Here is a 22,044-nt window from a genome sequence, read left to right as displayed (position 1 = left end):
ATAAAATTCTTGTGTACTATATAATTCAATGTGATATTATAAAAGCCTTTTACATTTACTAACTCTTTTATCCTTACAAACAACCCTATTCGATGGGTGAAAAATACTATCTAAATAATACAAGTGGGAAAACTGAGGCACTGGCCACACAGCTAAGTGGCAAAGCTGGTTTCTCAGCCTTGGCACATTTTGGACCAGATGATTCTTGTGGCGGTCTGTCCTATGAATTATGACATCTTTAGCAGTATCCCCGATCCCTACCCACTAGATGCCATGAACGTGAACCCTTCCCACTCCTGACAACCAAAAATTTCTCCAGACAATACCAAATATCCCTAGAGGACAAAAATCACCCCTGGTTGAAATCACCACTCTAAAGAGACATTTTACAGAAAATTAACTCTTGTGCCATAAATTTTTTTCTGGATGCGTTTTTCAAGTCCTTTTAAGTCTAAATCATCTCCGGCCAAAGGATACTGCCATTTCTACAGTTTTGTATATGAGCTTCCTTTAGGCTCCACCTCTTTTACCTTCCATCCTCCCTACTAAAAAAAATAGAGACCAGGAAGTTCTTCTACAGAACTCATATTAGATTCCATTGAAAAAATGACCCTACCAAATAAGTTAACATTAGCTATCACAAGGCTCTATAATGAAATTGAATGCCCAAATTGTCCAGAGCATTATAATTACCTCTGACTTTTCTGTATTCACTACTAGATGTTAAGTTCTGAGATGACAAACTATCAATTTTAATACTATGTCCCCCATGAATATTAAAGCACAAATAAAAAATGTTAAACTATGATACGATAATCAATACTTAATTTGAGAACATTAAAATCTACCGACTACGTAGCATGCGTTCACTTAAAGAACATTATTCTATGAATTCCTAATCAAAAATCAATTACAAACAGTGAGAAAATAAATCAAATTACAAAAGTTGAGATATTATCAGGTAATTTCAGCTAAAAAAAACTGGTATAGATAAAAACCAACTAAAAGTTGAACATAAAAAAATAGTGTATGGGAACCCAAATGGGTAATACTGGACTTTTATACTCACTGGAAAAACTATTTAGCTATAGCCACAGGTTGAAAATATTAAATATGATGTGCTTCCCCTGTATCTAAAAATATTCTGTTTTCCCCACACCAAAGGTGAATGAAGGTACAGATGTTTTAGGTTCAAATTCACTGCATGCCTATTTGTGTCTAAAACGGAACACTTTGTGTGTATCTCACTCCCTTCACACCCCAATTCACACTGCTTTCCTAGTACACTGCATCACCATCTACCCAAAGGCCTAGAAGTTATCCTTACCAAAGGGCCTCCACTGGCACACTCTACTACCAGGGCCACAGCCTTATTCTCTCTCTGGGGCCTACCCTGAGTCTGAAGGAGGATCCCACCCAGATGATGTTCCAAAAAATTCATTCTCCCAACTGTCTTTTGGGAAGATTGGTCACTCATTGCTCTCTTGAGGTCTCATACAGTAAAATGTGCATTTCTAGAACCTTGGGGACATTCTACAATGCAGAAGTCACTTTACTTTTTAATCTAGCATTCCCTAAATAATTTGGCTACTGACACCCTTTCTTCACAAAACACCTACTAATATTCTGAAGGGCGCTTTTCATCACTCTGCTCTAAAGCATGAGCCATATGCCAGCTCTATAAGGCTATTATGAAGATTCAAAGAGAATCTCTATGAGACCCTGAGCCAAGGACTATCTTAAAGCAGACTCTATAAGGAAGCAGCTTATCAGCTAACATCAGACAGCTGATCACAACTTTCTAAGTCCTGTTTCACTAGCCCTGAACTCTCTGAACAATATCATAAAGCAGCCTATACTTCACTATGTTATTGACAGGACTATCATTTAAGAATTTGCCAAAGGCTTTGCTGAAATCTAAATTAGATTTGTTTAAGGTATTCTCATCTGCCAACCTCACATACCTCTCAACAAAGGAAATAGAGTAAAGGTTGACAATAAACACACAATAACAGAGGATATCAAACATCTGGGTGGCTTCCACTGCAGTTGAGGTCATTTTTTTAAAAATTATTGAAATATTTCATGCTGAATTTTTCCTATTATTTTAATTAGTCTTGTCTATAAAAAATGGATCATGTTAGAAATTCATTTCCTATGTTGTCCTGGAAACCTAAGTTGTCTTTTTAGAATTAGCATAATGAGGGGCTGGGGTTATGGCTCAGTGGTAGAGCACTTGCCTAGCATGTGTGAAGCACTGGGTTCGATCCTCAGCACCACATAAAAATAAATGAATAAAACAAAGGTATTGGGGCTGGAGAGGTAGATCAGTTGGTAGAGTGTCTCCTATGCACAAGGCCCTGGGTTCAATACCCAGCACCCCCCCCCCAAAAAAAAAAGGTATTGTATTCATCTACTGCTAAAAGAAAATTTAAAAAAAAAAAGAATTAGCATAATGACCATGGCTTGGGCATAATTTCAGTCAACCTGAACATACTAGTGAATACTGAAAAAACTAGCTGATGACTATGATCCTTACAAAACTTAATATCCAGAAAGTAAAGAGAAAGTTTTTGATACTAAAGCATAAAATGAAGCAGAGAGGGATATACATACACACATTCATATACATACATAAACACACAACACATATAAATTTGCATAAAAATCAGTCTTGCATGCCTTATAATGCATATTATGTGGGCAAAAATCCTCATACACCTTCAATTTTGATGTAAGTGGCCTCCCCCAGGACAAAAGAACATTTACATTGTAAGGAAAAGCCTGATGGAGGTTCTATTTTAAGGCATATAAAAGCTCTTAAACACTATTTTTATACAAGAAAACCTGACTTCAAATTTTCATGTTTTATAGTCCATGTGAAATTACCCTTTTCCATAAGGAAGTAGGTTTTTCCCCCCCCCCAGGAATATAATTAAAGATCCTTAGGAATTTGTATTTTATCTCAAAACAGTTTCACTTTTCTTATCCCCCCACATAGTCTCATTTTAACAGCATCATTTTCTGTAGTTATTTCACTATCAGATACCACTTAATGACTAAGTCTTCAGAAATTCATAATCACCATTAAGTTACATAGCTGTATAAGTTTAGTATATATTAACCATCTTTTGTCATTCACTCTTAGAGAACTATTACTTTCCCCTCTTTTAAAGATAAGGTAAATGAAAGACATCTGCCCAAGGTCACCTAAGAGAGCTGGAGAACCACTCAGAATTAGGCACAACTGATTTCTATTCACTCACCTAATTCGTTGGGCCACCTGATCTTTCCAAAATCCCCAAACAAAACTATGCCTCCTTTTAAGTAAAAAGCTCCACTTTTAGATTTTATTTTCAAAACTTCAAGCCTTTCTGCGATAATGCCATGTCAAACATGAAATTAAAACTTCACAGATGGAGAATGCTGTTATTGTTCCTATGTAAATATCTTCAATAACAGCACCTAGAGAAATGGCATTACAAAATGTTAGGAAGCAATTTGTTGCCTTTAAAAGTCGGAGGTTCCAAAAACTCCTCTGCTAGCAAAAGTTTTCCTAACTCCTATGCACTAATAAATAATTAAAACTGATGGTGCCATAATCATTATGATTTAAACTTGATCTTTCAAAAATCAATAGAAAAGCCACGCACCTAAAATTCAGCGCTTCAAGGATGCCACCAAAAGAAGATTCATACCTTCTCCCCTGCCCTTAGAATTCCAAAGGATCACAGAAAACATAGCCGATCTCAAGAGTTTGGGGGAATATTAGGGAACGGGAAATGCACGAATTTCCAGAGCCCCTTTCATACGGGATCTATATCTCCTTCAATTGCCCTTTTTCCGCTACACCTCCGGCCGAGATTTGGAAGCTTCCGCAATTGATAGAGGAAAGAAATATTATTTCAACGTCCTTTAAAATTTGTACAAGGAAAACGATCTGAAATTCATCTTTGGGGAAACAGAAGGGTGGTAGACCTCCCACAGCCAAAGGCGGTTAAAAGCTGCTCGTTAGAGGGCATTTATCCAAAGTGGCCAAACTTTCCCAAAATAGTCCTCTGGCGGCCAAAGGGGGGAAAAAGTGGAAAACCAAAACAAAACAACAAGCACACAGCACCATACTGACTGTGCCTCCGGATTACGCAGCCACTTCTCCCTGCGAAGTGCACGCACCCGCGCCGCGGCCGCACGCCTAGCAAGGCAAGAGGCGGCCGGCTGAGCACCCCTACACACCTGCCTCGGCCAGGGTCCGTCTCTCGCCGTCTACCTGTTGCAGCGCTTGCCACCGCCACGACACCCCTGCTGCGGAGCCCTCCTAAATCCAACCACATCCAGGCCAGCGAGTGCCGCCCTCCCTGCAGCGGGAGAGCTCGAGGCAGTAATGCTCTTGCACCCAGGTGACTGCACGGGTTTCCTCTGAGCAGCCAGAAGTTGGCTTGCGTCTCCGGGCCCAATGACACCCCGGGCGGAGAAGCTGAGAGGAGGGGGCAGGGCCAAAGCGGGCAAAAGGGGGAGAGAGGGCGGGCATAAGCCCGGAGGGGGAGTTGGCCAACTGGAGAGCCGGTCCTTTTAAAAACGGGTCACATGTCCAGATAAAGTTCAGGTTGCTATCCCGCCCCCCTGAGCCCTTCCCATTGGCCCGAAGGGAAGCAAGGCTCCACGCTGCACGGGTCAGGCAGGCTTCTCATTGGACAATCTTAGCTGTCAGTCACGGGGCGGGCGACATGACTGATACAAAGTTGCTGCGACACAGCCTGGACTCGGCAGCTTCCTTAAAGCCGCAGCGGCGGCGGGCGCTTGGGGGTCCGGACGGTGATTATGACACCAGAGACCTATCCCGGCTGTGCCCTCCGATCCCCCTCGCTTGACCGCCCCAAACCTGCTCTTGACTAATCAGCTCTCCTCCTGGCCGACCCCAGGATACCTGGAGAGATGTGAAAAGTGTAGTGACGCGGAAGAAGTCGGGTTTTTCCGCGAGCAATCAAAGTGTTATCCCCTCCGGCTCTCCACCTGCAGCGCCAGGTGAGCTGCAGCCGTGACCCCAGGGCCGCCCACAGCGTCTGCGCATAGGAGAAGACTCCGCGTGGGCTTCACTAGACCCCGAGGTTCCTCTCCCCGCCCCCTTCCTCGGTCTCCTGAGTTACCTCTCAGCAGAGCAGCCGCAGTCTCCACTGCCAGCGAGCAAGAGGATCACGTTCCCACTCGATTTGAATTTCCTTGTTTTAACCGTGCAGGAAAGCGGGTGATTGCAGTGCAGCCAAAGCCCTTTAAACACAGCTTTCCTCCCACCCTACCCCACCCCCACCCAAAAAAAAAAAAAGTGCCAGGGTCAAGAGCTGCCGCTCTCCTTCCTTATAATTTTGTTGCTGTACTTAATACTTTAGTATTGGATTTTTCCACTAGTTCAATATGAAATAGGGCTTACTATGAGTATATTCACTTTATATTGGGTGGAAGGGGTGCACATAAATCGGGACAAACATGCAGGAGGGAGGAAAGGAACCAAACTGTTTTCTAAGGATCAAGAGTCTGCACCAAGAATTTTCGGTTTCCCTCCAACCGCCCCCACCTGGATTCTCCTCCCGCCCACCCAAACGCTGCCGTTACTAAGCAGAAGGATGGGCTCCTTAACTTCAATTTCTAAGGACTTTTAGGTTCCTCGTAAGAGGCTCCGTTTTAGGCTCCCGGTTGGCCCAGAGTCAGCATCAGTGACGTACACACCTAAATCTGGTCCCCCGGCCCTTGGCGACCCGCAGGCCGGCGGCGGCAGCTGTGCAGCTCCCGCCTCACCCTTGCTCCGCGCTGGCCAAAGCAGTGAGGGAAGGAGGGCACCCTGTGCCCAAAGGCCCCTCCTCTTCTTACAGTTAGTTAAGCTTCGGGATTCCGGACCCGAACCCGGGGAGACTCGAACTCTCAGCCGCGCCAGTCGGGAACTCCGGGAGACAGCAGCTGCACTGGCAAGCTGGTCCGGACCCCCGACTCCAGTACTCGCCCCCCCGCGCTCCTGCAACCAGGAGTCCCCGCCGAGCGTTCCAACTTTCCCGCGGGGCCCGCCGTCACGCGCGCTCTCCCCGCCCGGCGGGCAGTCGGGCATCGATCTTGTCCTGGCCGCGCGAGCGGCGGGCAGGAGCAAAGGGAGTCCCAGACCTAGGGCCAGGGCGTGCGAAGCAGCGGTGGCGGCTCAGCCAGCGTTGCCGAATTATTCATTATTAAAGGAAAGGACGTGTCTCTTTTACTAAGTTTTCACCTCCTTTGGGGAGGGCTGATCTTGCCCTGGATCTCAGCTTCTTGCAAAATCTAGGTTAGAACCGTGCAGGGGCAGCCGCGGCTCACGCTCGCCGGCCGCCCAGCACCCTTGCCCCGAGGCGGCCCAGCAGGCATCTCGCCTCCAACCCGCAGCCCACCTCGGTGCGCCAACCCGCGCCCTCTGCCCTCTGCGCTGACCCTGCCTTCCCAGGGGCCGCTCCCGCACTCTTCGGGCCCCTTTCTGCCGCCGTCAGCGCAAAGTGACTGTCGCTGCACTCACCTTTTCTAGGACATGGTGGGGAGGCTGGGGCGGAGGGAGAGGGGCAGCGAGACTCCCGCCGCCGCCACTGCTGCCGCCTCTAGCAAGTCCAATATTAGCTGGCCGGCTGTGAGGATGGAGAGGATGATAATCCCGGCAGTCACCCTACTGACGGTGGGTAGAGCAATGGAGCGATAGTGTGGTTACCCTGCAGGAGGTGGCGAGTCAGCGGCGCCAAATCGCGTTAGAGGGGGCCGCGGGCACACGCTCGCCCCCAGCAGCGGCGGCCGGGCCTCAGGCGGTCCCCTCTCCCGGGGCTGCTTGTCCGCCGGCGTTGACGGTGTTGGCCCTGGGAGTCAGCCAGTCCGGCGGGATGATCCCGCGCACGCTGCCCAGCAGCGCGGCTTTCCGCGCCCCCTCCCAGGGCCTGGGGTGGCCGGTGACAGCTCGGCGGCCGAGCGTGAGCGAGTGTGTGTATGTGCGTGTGTGTGTGTGTGTGTGTGTGTGTGAGAGAGCGAGAGAGAGAGAGATAGAGAGAGAGACAGTGAGAGAGAAACGGGGGGGGGGGGGGGGGGCGGCCGCAGGGGGAGCCCGCGGCGCCACAGCCCACTCCCTGGGTCACACCCTCACTAGCAGGAGGAGGTAGCCCGGTGTCGGACCACCAGCTGGTGGGAAACAGGGCTGAGGGCACCAGTGGCCGCCCTCCCAACCCCAGCCACTGACAGCAAGGAGGCCGAGGGAAAAGGGAACCCAAATGCACGTACCCCTTCCTCCCCTTTCTGCGGCCCCCCAAAGTCCGGCCCTAACCTCTAGCCGGGTCTCAGGTGCAGTTCCCACCCAAGGTGGTAATCAAGGGCCGAGGACCACGAGCCGGGGGCGGGAAGGAAAAGTTTCTTTTCCTGCTCCCCCGCTGCCCACCCCAAGAGGCTGCTCCTCTCCCCGCCTCTCCCGGGCTCGCCGTGCCTCTGCCCCACCCCCACCGTGGGGGGGGCGCCGAGGAACGACCGGGTGTCTGCGCGCGGGGGCGTGTAGGAGAGTAGAGAGGAGCGGCGGCCGCCGCCGGTCCCCTGGCTCTGACGGCGAAACAGACGCCGGTGGCGGCAGCCGGGCTGAGCGAGCCCAGGAAGGGGCCGAGCGCCAGGACCCCTCCCTCGCCGCGTTCCGCGCGCCCCCGCGTCGCCCCGCGCGCCCCCGCGCCCTCGCGCTCGCCCCGGCAGACACCTACGCAGATGCGAAAGTGAAAGGGGGGCGGTGGAGCCTGGCGGGGTGGCGGCGGACGGCGCGCGGGCACGCGGCGGGGGGCGGAGGATGGACCCGGGAGCTGCGATCCCGGAATTCTCCCGCGCCCGCCGCCCTGCGGGTCTGTCTACAGCGTCCTCACTCTTGAGCCTCTCCAAAGTCCCACATCCCCAATCGCAGACACACTAATCCCCCTCAACAGGAGCGATGTGTGCGTGTGTGTGTGTGTGTGTACGCGCGTGTTCACGGGCACTCGCGGGTGTGCGAGATAGCATTTCTGCCCGATTCGTCTACCGCGCCGTTGCCCATACCTTCGGGTGGGAGATTGCAGGGCGCGGGGAAGACTAGTGAGTGTCGTTTAAAACTAGGTTCACCTGCTTGTCCTGTATCTGGAAGTGACCTCACACACGCCCCTTTTCTAGCTTAAACACTCCTTTTCCTATAGTTTTATGCAGTCTCCATTGGCCCCTCTTATCTAGGTTCTTTAGCGTTTTGTTCCTAAATAGCTGTGAAACTTGCTAATCCCTTCCCAAATAGTACCACGTTAAAAGCGGAGCTGCCCTGACAAAACAGTCTTTTGCCTCATCCAACCACAGTCCCACTCTCCCAGTATGGAGTTTCCCATTCCTTCTGTCACCCACATAATGTTACACTATTTGGTTCTTATATGGCTCGAGATGGCATTTTGGCTTTCAGCAAAACAACCTTTTACCTGCTTCTTATTTGTAAGAAAGGCTTCCACATTAATATTTGTGAAGATATACCTAGGTGAAATGGAGAAAATATTTAAATAATATGTATTTCAAAATTAACATGATATATGTTAAGTGATCTTTTAAAAGAATCATTTAAAAGTGTACTCTTATCTGTGAGCTGAGTTTGGAAATGCATCAAAAATAAGATGGATTGACATTGATGGATTGATAACAGAAGGATGGAAAGATATGTAATAACGCATGTATGTAGTACAGTATTAATGGAAGAATCTAGGTACGGGGTATACAGGTGGTCATTTCAACTTCTTTGTTAACTTGAAATTTTTTATAATAAAAATATTAGATGAACCTGTCATTCATGGTAACCTATAAATTGTATATTCCAATTTACAAAATTGATCAATAAGGCCTTGACAATTCCTTCCCCCTTTACAAAATAATTTACCATAAAAATTCTTTACCTAGGAATACCATCTACTATTTTAATCAATAATCTCAAATACAGTTGTCTCAGTTACTGACAACTTGACCAAACTATGGTACAAAACGGGGTTTTTAGAACAGCAAAATTTTAGAAACTTAGAAGATATATTGCTTTGTTTTTCCTTGGTCATCACACACATTTTTTAAATTTTCCCTGCCTTAAAAATAGTTTGGTCTTAATAGGCTAAGATTGATTAATTGTGTGGGGGGGAACCCCATATGCCATGTATGTCAGCTTCTCTTATTCTATGGGAGAGATATGAAGGGATCTTGCAATTATTAATGGGTGAAAGTTTATTTTTTTAAATATCTGAGTATTTAGATGTAAACATATGCCAATATATTTGAATGATTAAGTTTCCCTCAGGTATATCACATTCCTCTGTATTTTCTCTGTTGACCCTCTGAGCACAGCTTGAGAGGAAGATCCCAGGTAATTTCTTTTAAAGAGAAAGTGTTGCTGGTTTTGCTTAGAATCATCCCACAAGTAATGCCTCTGAGAGACCCCAACAAAGAAGAGAACTCAGGGTGTGTAGGTTGTTAGGAATACTATTCATTCCGATGCCCATTAATGAAGAGTCCCATCAACTTAAAAAGTGAGTTCCTAGCAAAGTCATTACTTGCATGTTTTTAAACCTCTCTTAACAGTGTTTGTTCTTTTAACCTTTTAGATAAGCATATTTGTTCTTTGCAAAAGGATAGAAATTTCTTTTGAAAAAAATTAGAAATTAAGAAAGAACAAGCACAGAAAAGGACCTTAACTCCATCTCCCATGTAGCTGCCAAATAGCTTCCAGCTTAGAGAAGCATCAGACATCTCCTTTGACAATTGTTCACCCTCCTTTTCACAGTCACTGAACCTGGGGACACCTCCCTCCCCCATCCCATTAGTGTCAAACTCCCTGAGGTTTGCCACAGCAAAGTGCACGACTCAGCGTTTGCAATTTACATGTGTGACATCACATCCTCTATTATGTAACTTCAGATACAAAGCCTAATATCTAAGTTTGTGTTGGAAAAAATCCTCCCTAAATCTTTGTTTTCAGCTTTAGCAGAACCACCCCTTAATTCCCAGTTCCTCAACCCATTTCTTCAACAGCTGACATTGGGGGAGGGGAGAGACACAGATTTTAAATTGTAAAAATCATAAACCAAAAAAAATTGTTAAACATATTCTGAAACGTATTATGTACCTCTTCTTCATATCTTTGCTGACAAGAAAGTAAAGACCATTAGGTATCACATAACTGTATTAAATAATTTTTTAAAGTTAAAGGCTAAAGCATTTAGTCATAGTTAACTTCATTAATAAGCCTAACCATACTGGCATTTTCTTTTTCTTTTTAAAAAGCTTAGATTTTTTTCAGTCTCTTACCAGCTGTTGGAAAGAGTTGAGAAAGACAGGGAGAGTCAGAGAAAGAAGGGGGGGGGGGTGTCAGAGAAGATGAATAGGAGAATAATGTAAGATAGAACTTCTTCTTTGTTTATTGCAAAACACACATGTTACAGTTTATAAACACTGCAAGCAAATAAGAAATTGTGGACCAGAAGATAAACACAAAACATCAGGGTTTTTTTTTTTTTTTTTTAATATCCAAAATGGCCCAAACTCAATTTTCTAGACTATTAGGAATATTTTTATTAACTTCCATTATTTATTAATTTCTGTATTTGTTTGCCTATTTATGCATCTGTCTACCTTACTTCCATTTATAGTCAGTTTAAATAGAAAATACACAAACTTAATACATTTCTGTGGCCAGATTTTGAGATGACAGAGCACCAAACAGCACATGCATCACAATTAGTATGCCATATTATTAGAAGCAAATCAGATTTCAGTGTGCCTACACTGATGTTCTAAATTTAGAAATAATGTACAGTAGTTGAAAAGGGGGGAGGATCTTACAGCAGTATATTTTAACAAAAATAAAGACATTTTCAATTTCCCCTCCTTTTTCATGTATTCTTGGTTTAGTGGAGGAAATTCATCACCTTTAAATAACCATTCTAATCTTAAATAACTGCATGATTGTGTGTTCATTAGAATTATACACCACGGCTGTTTCTCTGGTATTATGTGCAGTAACAACCACACACACACACAAAAACACACACACACACACACAAAAGTGAAACAATCCATTGGGTCAAGTGTGGGAAACAAGCGTAAGTTTTTGTTGAACTTGATGAAAAACTCATTTAGAATTTCTCATTAGGACTTCACAGGAGCAGTTAGTTTTTCAGTAGTTGCTGCTATATTTTTAGAAGCATTTTAACAGCTGTCAGTAACAACTAAGACAACATTTTGATCAACACTATTTTTTTATTCCAGCAAAGATGATTGCAAAAAAACCCCAAATGCTTCAGGATTTAAATGTTTAGCCATAAAAAAAAGAAAAAAATATTTTGATACAAAATGTTACTAATGCATTAGAGACAGGTAATAACCAGGTAAAATGAAGCCCAATGGATTTTTAAATTTTAATTTTCTGATGCCTTTGTACACATAATAAAGATGATTTTATTCTTAAAAGATGTGGTCAGTATCAGACACAGAAAAGTCAGAATAAAAGGGTGCACCGTGTTCCTTGTCATATATTTGCAAATAGGTCAAGAATAGTCATGTGGGCAGCCAAAGTGAACAAAATCTTTCCCCTAACATTAGAGTTTATAAAGGGAGGTTATCACATGTCAGATATATGACACTGGAAGCAGCAGACAGAAAAATGTAAGAAGCTTCATGACAGATGTCTCATTATTCCTAAAGATAGAGGTAAATTTGCTATGGGTAATGTGTTACAAAGCAAACTAAAACTAAATCTCTGCAAGTGTCAAATTTCTCTTTCACCTGTAGTCTACCCAAATTGAGTGATTTTTTTTTTTTTTTGTTCCAAGACAAGTAGAGGTAATGGTATATTATTAAAGAAGCTTACTGCGTCATCTTATTCAGAGGTCATCTGCTCATTTCGAGGACCTAATCCAAGTTTTGAGTCTGTCCCAAAGAAAGCAGCTGAGTATTTCCAAATTCATCTAGCTGGCACATAGAGAATTTATGCATTCTTATCAAATGATATTTTTATTATATTGCATTTGTGTTTGCTAATCCTTTGGGGGTTGCCAGCCCATTAGCTCTTTCAATATGGAGCATTTTTAATTGCATGGTAGAACTTTCTTTTTCATAAGCATGCAGTTTTAGTAAGAATTAAAGTTAGATATCCTTTCCATTTTTCCAACACAAACCTCCTGCCAGGTGCAAATCTCTAGGTGTTGATAGTTTTCAGACAGTATGATATGACTTTATTAATGTGAACATCTCTGATATTAAGTATCTATATTTTAAAATGAAATATGTCTGAACATTTTCTATGTGAAAAGCATATACACACACACATGCTATGTTAATTATTGATATTAAATCACAATCTATTTTGAAGTACTTAGTGATAATTATAGCTGGATCTTACTATTTTTTAAAAAACAAGTACATGTATTTCCTTTTAACCTGATTGATTATTAAACAAAACAAAACAAAAAAATGCTGCTTAATATCAAGTTCAGATTATTACTCTCCCTCTGTCCTGACTGTGTCATAAAGATGGGCTCATGGCTTTTGAGGTAGGCTTTAATTGATGCTTCTTTTTCAGTTGTCATCCAATCAAAAGGGAATATTAGGTCAATTAAATGTGATAAGCTGTTGACAAAACCCTAGTGGCTATACCTAGTATTTTAAAAAATTTATTAACATTTTTATTGTGGTAAAATACATGCAGCATAAAATTATTTACAATCTGAATCTTTTTAAAGTGTGCTGAAGTTGAACTTTCCTGATTTTTAACCAATTATTTAGAAGAGGATTTCTTTATTTTTCTCATGGGCCCAGACTTCCTGTTTAGACCATGATTTTAGCCCCTCATTAAGAAATGATATTGGCATTGTAGGATTCTACTTCTATAAGAAGTTGAATAATGAAATTCAATCAAAATAGAATTCCTATATTTTTAGAAACAGATCTGACGACTAATCAAGTGAATTTAATAGAAATTAAATATACCGCTACATTCCCAGTATTACTTAGAAATCCATTTTGACCTGGAGTGAGCAAAATACAAAGGGGAGTATGAGAAGACTAGATGTGATTTATTAGCAGACTTTGGAGCTTTTGTCCTCAAAAGACTGTGGAACCCATTCAGAAAGAAAAACAAACATCATTGACAGTCTTTGAAAGGAGTCTTACATGAAGAAATTAAGTTTGTCTAACCTAGTGGACGGTGACATCACACACATACACAAAAAAAACTAATCATAAGAGGTCAATGAGTTTATTTTTATCTTTTGCATTTTTTAAAATCATTTAGGATTTTTGACTGAATCTTTTTTTTTAATTTATTTTTTTATTGGTTGTTCAAAACATTATAAAGCTATTGACATATCATATTTCATACAATAGATTCAAGTTGGTTATGAACTCCCAATTTTACCCCAAATACAGATTGCAGAATCACATCGGTTACACATCCACATTTTTACATAATGCCCTATTAGTAACTGTTGTATTCTGCTACCTTTCCTATCCTCTACTATCCCCCCTCCCTCCCCTCCCATCTTCTCTCACTACCCCATCCACTGTAATTCATTTCTCTCCTTGTTTATTTTCCCATTCCCCTCACAACCTCTTATATGTAATTTTGTATAACAATGAGGGTCTCCCTCCATTACCATGCAATTTCCCTTTCTCTCCCTTTCCATCCCACCTCATGTATCTGTTTAATGTTAATCTTTTCTTCCTGCTCTTCCTCCCTGCTCTGTTCTTAGTTGCTCTCATTATATCAAAGAAGACATTTGGTATTTGTTTTTTAGGGATTGGCTAGCTTCACTAAGCATAATCTGCTCTAGTGCCATCCATTTCCCTGCAAATTCTATGATTTTGTCATTTTTTAGTGCTGCGTAATACTCCATGGTGTATAAATGCCACATTTTTTTTATCCATTCATCTACTGAAGGGCATCTGGGTTGGTTCCACAGTCTAGCAATTGTGAATTGTGCTGCTATGAACATCGATGTAGCAGTATCCCTGTAGTACGCTCTTTTAAGGTCTTCAGGGAATAGATCTTTTAAAATATTGTTATATTTATATTTAATTATAAATACTATTAAGCATAAAATATTTTGTACATTACAAAAATGTTTTACAAAATATTTCAAGCATACAAAAAAAAGAATCCCACAGGCTCTAGGGTAGTCACCACCCTCATGTTACCAGGTGTGAACATTTTGTCATATTTGCTATAGAAGCATATTTGCATGGGAGGGAAACATTCCTATGTCATGGCAGAGGTTACTGTTGGAGAGGAAGGGAGCCAGAAACTATAGAGGGTAGAGCTTATTTATGGAGTTTGATCTGTTTTAGAAGTTCTGGATATTACCATCACTCTCTGCTCAGACATTTGAATAAAGTGAATCAGTTCTAAGACAATTGTCCCTTGTTATCCAGGTGGGGCACTGGTTCCGGGAACCCCTCTAATACCAAATTCTTGACTGCTCAAGTCCCTTAGATAAAATGACATAGTATTTACATATAATCTACACACAGCCTCTTACTTACTTTAAATAACTTCTAAAATACTTACAATATCTAATACAACATAAATGCTTTATAAATAATGCTATACTGTATCATTTAAGGAATAATAACAAGGAAAAAAAAGCCTGCACATGTTCAATACAGATGGAAGATTTTGGCCCCAAATACTTTCGAGCTACAGTTAATAGAATCTGTAGATGCAGAACCCATGGGTACAGATACACAGCTCCATATCTAAAACTTGGGATGGGCTCCAGGCATGCAGCTTCAAAAACAAAACTATGACTAGAGCTGGTAGGTAATCCAGTTGATGGTTTCAGTTTAGGAAAAGGATTTAAAAATCACCTGTACTCTGTGAGATTCTCAGGAATGAAGATAACTACAGAGCAATGAGAACTGCCCACTAGGGGAGTACAGATTGTTGGGACAGAACCATTCAAATTCAGTTCCTTCCAATGGTACTTCTTATTGGGTCATTTTCTAAACTTATTTCTTCTTAGCCTAATTAATTTAAATCCTCTTTTGTTCAAAAGCAGAGATGATATCATTCATTATATGCTAATTTTAAGTCATTACAAGAACTATTGTGATTGGTCAGCATAAGTTGTAAGAATTGCTAACTATTTTGATTCTGATCCTAGAAAAAAAGTGTTCAGTCCAAATCGGACAGAGTTTTTTTTTTTTTTTTTTTTTTAACAAGTTTAACCACTCACGTTATTTGGCAATATGTTGACTTTTAACAAAATTTTCAAGTGTTTCATATATACCAGTGGATTAGTCAGATATTAAATTTGTCAGATTTCTGTTGCTGTGACAAATGCCTGAGAAAATAAAAGGAGGAAAGGTTTATTTAGGCTCATGGTTTCAGAGGTTTCAGTCCATGATTGCTTGGCCCCATTGCTTTGGATTTGTGGCAAAGCAAAACATCATGGTGGCGAGTGCATAATAGAACAAAGTTACTTGCCTTGTGGTGGTAAGGAAGCAAACACAGAGAGGAAGGGCTGGGATCCCAATTCTGCCTTCAAGGACATAGCCCAGTGACCTCAATTCCTTAAAGTAGGCCTTACCTCCTAAAGGTTGTACCACCTCCCAGTAGGGCTAGAGATTGGTGATCTAGCCTTTAGCACATTGCCTTTGGTGGATATTTCAGATCTATAATAGGTATAGATGTCTTTCCCAGATAAAGAGAACCCCCACCCCCGATACATAGGAAAGGAATTTAATTCTATTTCACACATAGATGAGAAAAATGAGTGGTCCAGGATGGCTACATGGTCGTGTTGTGTGAGATCTTCAAGAACCCAGGCTCCTGCCGTTCTGCCATTCATAGAACAGTGTCCTCATGGGCTCAGGGACCAGAACCATGGGATGAGTTCCCAATAACAAACAAAAACCTTAACCAGGAAATTTGCACACATCACATTATCCAGAGCAAACTTTTAGTAAATTTGAATGGCTGTTAGCCCTGATAAAACTGGAATTCTACTACTGAAAGGAAGAAGAGAATTAATACAGGACAATTAGTGGTCTTTGGCCAGCTCCACTGAGCAGATAGGTTTGAACTATGAAACAAAGTTCTAGGTTACAGTTAAGAAGAGGTATAAGGAATGATCGGTGAAAGGCAGGTGGTGTTCAGGGACTAGAATGCAGAAGCCAGGATCTGAATTTACATTCTCTACATCAAGGAGACAATCTTTTGTAATAAATATAGATAGTGGAATCAGATAGCTAAATATTCTACTGAGAATGAGCTAATCTTTCACTAGTCACATGGTAAATTTGCAGAATGGGTTAGATTCAATTAATGATTTTTTTTAAGTGAGAAGAAATATACCAGATACAAACCAATCTCAAAAAATAATCATTGAAATATAAAAAGAATTTCAGCTATGCCAGATAAATCAGCATTCTCATTACTTGAAATGCAAGTAATACTATTTCATAGAAATCCAAGAAGTACAGATCTTAATCTTTGCCTGTCATGGAGAGCTAGTGTATCAACAACCTCTGCATGTATGTTTGAACCCGGGAGAATGTGCAGGAAATCACAAGTCACCCTTACATGCCTGTCACTTTTTCTAAAACACAAGGTCAGGGTGTATGGACTGCTGGTCAGTTGGTCACAGGAGAATAACTGGACTTCTTGCTTCCAGCCACTGTGCATCCTGATTGGCTAATACCCATACCTGATTGGTCAATGCTGCTACACAGGTCATTAAACATTATCAATGCTACCTTTACTTTGAGGCTATTCTGAATGTTTTTGAGAGAGAGTTTCAAATGGCAAACAGACCAAAGAAAAAGGATTTGTAAGAAAAGCTAGTAGTTGCTTCTCTAGTCTGCAAACACTCTGCCTATGGGAGAAAGCACCACATCCAGGTTCATATGTCTTTGAGATAAGTGTGGAGAGTATGCAGAAGGTATACATTCTACTACTTTTGGTTCACATGTTCTCCAGGACTTAGCTTTCCTGGAATTCCAAAAAAGAATTCCAGATGTCCCATATATTCCAGATGCAGATATACCTACTTGACTTACTGATTGCTAAACATTGAGATAGAGTACAAAGGAAGTTATGAACTTCCTATTCTGAAGGAAATTAGAAGCTGGATTTCTTATGACTTGGGGAGACAAAGGCAGGCTCTGTAAGTGGGGTAATAGAGGAAGGTATCTATCAATTTAGTTCATTCTATTAAATAATTTATTTACATAGAGGAGATGTAATCTGGGGTGGGGGAAACAAAGTCCCCATATAACCTGTTAAATCAGTAAGTGTGAAGTATATTGGAACTTTGACATCTGGCAATTCACATTTATTTTTGGAAAGCTGCCTCTGTGCCATATACCAGGAACCATATGAGAGAGGAAATCCAGAACATTTGACTTTTTGAGAGGAAGTAGGGTGTAAAGATTAAAAGTATGGAATCTAGAGCTAGACTTAGCCCAGTTTTGGGTCCCAGCCCAGCCACACTGAGTATCTGGGTGACTGCGGATAAATTATTAAACCCTCTGCCTCGGTTTCATCATCTGTAAAATGAGGCAATATGACTCACGTCATAGGGTTGTTATGGAGATTAACAATCTATGTAATAACTGGCTTCTAATAAGCAATAAATGTTAGCTATGATATTTTCATACCCTTAAACATAAACTATCTGTGCCTGCCTATACTCTTACCCATATTCCTTCCTGCTCTCCATGTGCTTGATATCTGACCTGGTTGATAATTTCTCCTCTTTCTATATTTTTCCACAATGGGCTGTTTGATTTTTAGGGTGTCTATCTGGATTCCACCCACAAACATTTTTGACATATTCTATTCTGATGTCTCAAGCCACCCGTTGCAAAATGTGTTTCCCTTGTAGCACAGTGTTCCACTTGACGTCAAACTTAAGATTATATCTATAGGAACCTTTGCTATTTGAACAAGTAAATTCTTTCACATGGTATGGAACAGAAAATGCCATGAGCTTACCATATTTGATCTCAGTTTCCTCTCTACGGGCATAAAGAGTGGCTACATATCTCAGTCCCCCTTGCATTTATGTTCTAATTAGATGAGATCCTGGTGCATCAGTGGAAGTGATACACTCCACTTCCAGGACTGGTCACAAAACCCCCTAAGGGATTATCCAAACTCTCTTTTCCTTTGTTGCATATATTTGGGAGTCCTAGAGTTTAGGATGGTAGCATCACAATAGGGAAGGAGATTGGATTCCTGAGTCACTTCTAGAAGAAAGCTACCAAGGATAGGGCTTGAATTGCATTGGACCATGATAGAGTTAAGAAATCTTTACTGCGTGCAACTCATGAGGTTTGGGGATTTATGTAACTGCACTGCCCTGATTAATTTGGATAGCATAGAATAGGAATATATGTAGTCAATAATATAAAGGATGAGGAAACAAGATTATAAAACTCATTGTGGAGTTTTAAGTAGCTGAGCAGCATACTGTACAGAAAAAAGATTTGGACTGTAGAATCCCACAGCACCAGATTCAAATTCTATCCTAAATGTTTATAAGCTCTGACTTTAATATGGCATGTTGCTAATTTCCAAATAAAACTTTATTTTTAATAGTGTCATAGAGTATGCCAACTAAAACCTATTAGGCAAGACTCTTCCATTCCTATGTCCTATCTAACATCCCAATACTTCTAATTCAGTGTTAAATTTCTATATTCTTAACTGCTTTTCAAAAATTTGACTTTATAAAAGCATTGGACTAAACTGTGACAACAAAAGGTAGCAATTTAGCCCAGAGAAAGTATTCATCTCCTTAATATGTGCCCAAGTGAAAAAAAAATTGTAAAATTTTATGTGTTGGAAGTGGTACTGAGTAGAGAACAATTTCCTCTTTATTTAGTGCATTATTCAGAAAGTTCCCAAGTTAGAAAACCTATGCTATGCACCATAGCACAATTTTGAAAATATTGTATTTAATTAAAATGGGAATTTCTGAAATGATTGCTATAGCATTTATCTTTCGAAATCTCACATAAAACTTTTGACCCATGCAATATTTATGAGTTAATTTTCCTTTTCCCATCTCATCTTAGCAATCAGAAGGACAGTCTCAATTTCAAATTATTGAAGATGGGCCACTGGCAGAATGTGCACCAGCAATGTTAGAGATACCCAGCAACCACTCTCTGCTTACATGCACGCAGAGCACTTGCACATACAATATAAACACAGACTTCAAAGGCACACCTGCAAGAGCTGCCATTGTCACTTGCTGTTTAATATTTAAACAAATCGTTTAGAATTTATGGCATATACTTGCTGACTTTTTAAACGAGAAAAAAAAAAAAAGAAAACGCTAGCCTATTACTTGCCGATAGCAATCAAATAGGATTAACTGCAAAAATTCTACAGTAGGCACATAAGGAAAGAAATTTAACGAGTCAACAGGTATTATTACATAGTAAGTTTCCCATCCCCGATCCTCTATCAGTCAGTAGTATGTTTGAAAAGGCCATATTGCAACCTACTAAGCTCTCTGTGACACAGCTTCCCTTTAAAAAATTAGTAAATGTTTCCTTTCAATGATCAAATAGATATTTCTGAAAATTGAGAGACAAGCAATGTGCTCAATGGGTCCTCTTTGCTTTTCTTCACCCACTACTTCATTTTGCCTTTCTTTTCATAACCCTAACCTGTAATACCCTCAAGATTCTATTCCAAGACTTCTTCCTCTCCCCCACCCTCTAACCACTGTCATATGGAATTGCATTTTTACATAGAGTTTGGCTCTAAAATTATTGAGCAATGCGAAAAATCATATGAAGTCAGAAGTACATTAGAAAAATATCCCTTTATTCACCCTTAACATACAATATGCATGGCCATTTTTATGCATCATGTTTAAGGCTGTGAAACCCTCCAACTCAGCCAGTTTTTTCTCCAGCATTGGAACAGATTGCTGTTTTCCCAGTTAAACACCTGATGAAGTAGTTGGCTTGCATTTAGGGGCCATGTTGTACAAAAAAAAAATGTATCTTAAAACACTTGAATCACACTCAGCATGGTGAGATGCTCATACTATGAGAGCAATTCAGGAACTGAGACCAACTGAAGGAACATTGGATTCACATCTCGCTTTTCACGCTCCTCTGGGGCATATGCTCTAGTGGAACGTGGGACAGAATCACCCACATTATTTACATTCTTCTCTTTCTTTCTCTTCCTGGCAGAGTAAGTATAATTGAGTATGGATGAGAACTTTATTCTGCATGTGTTGAGGAAATATGCTATTTAAAACTACAACTTTCCCTAAGAAGGGCACCTCTTGTTAAAGGAAATGTAGGGGTCGTAGTTACTCTTGTTTGCCACAAGGATCCTCTTTGATTAATGGAGTGAACACCTCACAAGTTGAGAACATACAAAGATGGAGACACATGAAGCTCTGGTTTCTCTATATCATGGCTTCTCAATTTTTGCTCTCTCTACATTTTGATTCAATTTGTTGTGGGAGTTGTCCTGTGTATGTATTGTAGGGAGTCTAACTTCATCTCTGGATTCAACTCCCTAGATACTGGTAGTAATCATCCCCAAGGGGATGAAAACCAAAAATGTCCCCAGACATTGCCAAATGACCTCCCACCCTGCCAGCATTTATTGAGAAACACTACTCTTTATGATGATTTGGGGGGAAATTAAGGGGGACCATGCTTAATGGAAAAAGTAAAAAGGAAATATAGAGAGGGAATTGTAGCAAGGCTGGGCACCATTTCAGATAAAATAGTCTCTGAAAAATCCTTTGTCATGGGATTATGGAATTCTTGAAAAACCATTATATCTAAAATCCAACTTAAGCTGTTTTCTGTTATGGAAGCGCCTTTCTATTCCCTAAGCCTTCATAGCTCTACCATAAACACCAATACCATGTATGAACAACTGACCTGTGGCCATCAAGAAAGGAAATGAGTTGCCTATTTGGGCAGACACCATGTTCAACAGGGGCCCTGGAGGACAGTCTGCTTAATTCAGAGGAAATGCCATCTTGGAACCAGCAGCAATCAGGAAAATCTTTAGATTTCCACAGTGAGTAGACTGTGAGTTTGAACAATTCTTATCTGGATCTTTGAGGGCTGGAGGCATCTCAGTGGCACCATTAGTGGCTGTCCAAGGTTTTGTGACTTGGAGGTTCTAGAGATCACATAGAGTCACCACCAACCTGAGCAAGGGTGAGTGTTAGAGGAGACAAAGACATCTCTCATGGGGTTAGGATTGGGAATAGAAACGAACACTCCTCAATGTGAAGACAGTGCCTGCTATGTGGTGTATATCTGCCGCAGAATCCTGCTAATTCCCCCTTTCCCTCAACCTTTAAATATTGCAGTTTCTTCTACTTCTCCATCTCTGCTGCTCCTCCTTCATCCTGTCACAATATCCTATAAATTTTCCTATAATCATTGAGAGGTAGTTTTTAAGGCCACCTCAATTCCTGGGCACAGATTGGAAAGAGTTCCATTCCTCTTGGCCCGCTTCACGTTTAGTCCCAGATTCACAATGTCAGATGTCAACCATTTCCTGAACACATTCTACTCTTTGTTGCTTCTGTAATTGTGTCAACCTGATTTTCCTTTCAGAAAGTATTTCATTGTCATGCCTTTCTGTCTAAAGTTAACCTATTCTCCTCCACTTTCAAATATCAGTTCAATAATACTATTTCTCATAGTAAAACTTTGAACTCAGAGGGTCTTATCTCTATGTTTTTAATAGCGTTTACCATTTTCTCCCTGTTTTAGCAGATGTTTACATACATAATATCTTTACTCCTAGACTCAGAGTATCTTGAAAATGGGAATCATGTCTTAAAATAAATGACTCATAATAGCTAGTAAGTAGTTGATATTAATTTTTCCTAAAAAGAATTTAAGTCGCCACTTAAAAGGACACACAAAAAAATGGTTAATGACTTAAATTTTTTAAAAGCCAGAAATGTGGGGACTGGGGTTGTGGCTCAGTGGTAGAGTGCTCACCTCACATGTATGCAGCCCTGGGTCCAATCC

At 41.3% G+C, this 22,044-nt stretch overlaps 1 protein-coding gene across 5 annotated transcripts in view; it reads right to left on the bottom strand.

Moving 5' to 3' along the window:
- Nr3c2 (nuclear receptor subfamily 3 group C member 2) overlaps positions 1-6,990 on the bottom strand; it is a 324,777-nt gene extending 317,787 nt beyond the window's left edge. The window contains exon 1 of one of the 5 annotated variants that reach the window (XM_071614629.1): positions 6,527-6,990. The gene's annotated coding sequence lies outside the window, so the exon portion shown is untranslated. Of the gene's footprint in view, positions 1-3,653; positions 3,875-4,233; positions 4,457-5,144; positions 5,198-5,721; positions 5,801-6,526 lie in introns of those variants that run through there. The other 4 variants (XM_071614630.1, XM_071614632.1, XM_027926808.2 and 1 more) reach the window with 4 other exon arrangements.
- Between the last annotated feature and the right edge of the window lie 15,054 nt (positions 6,991-22,044).

This window comes from Marmota flaviventris, chromosome 7 (assembly GCF_047511675.1).
Source record: "Marmota flaviventris isolate mMarFla1 chromosome 7, mMarFla1.hap1, whole genome shotgun sequence".
Lineage (NCBI taxonomy): Eukaryota > Metazoa > Chordata > Mammalia > Rodentia > Sciuridae > Marmota > Marmota flaviventris.
The sequence above is the reverse complement of the archived record's forward strand: the minus strand, read 5'-3'. Positions and strand labels throughout refer to the sequence as shown.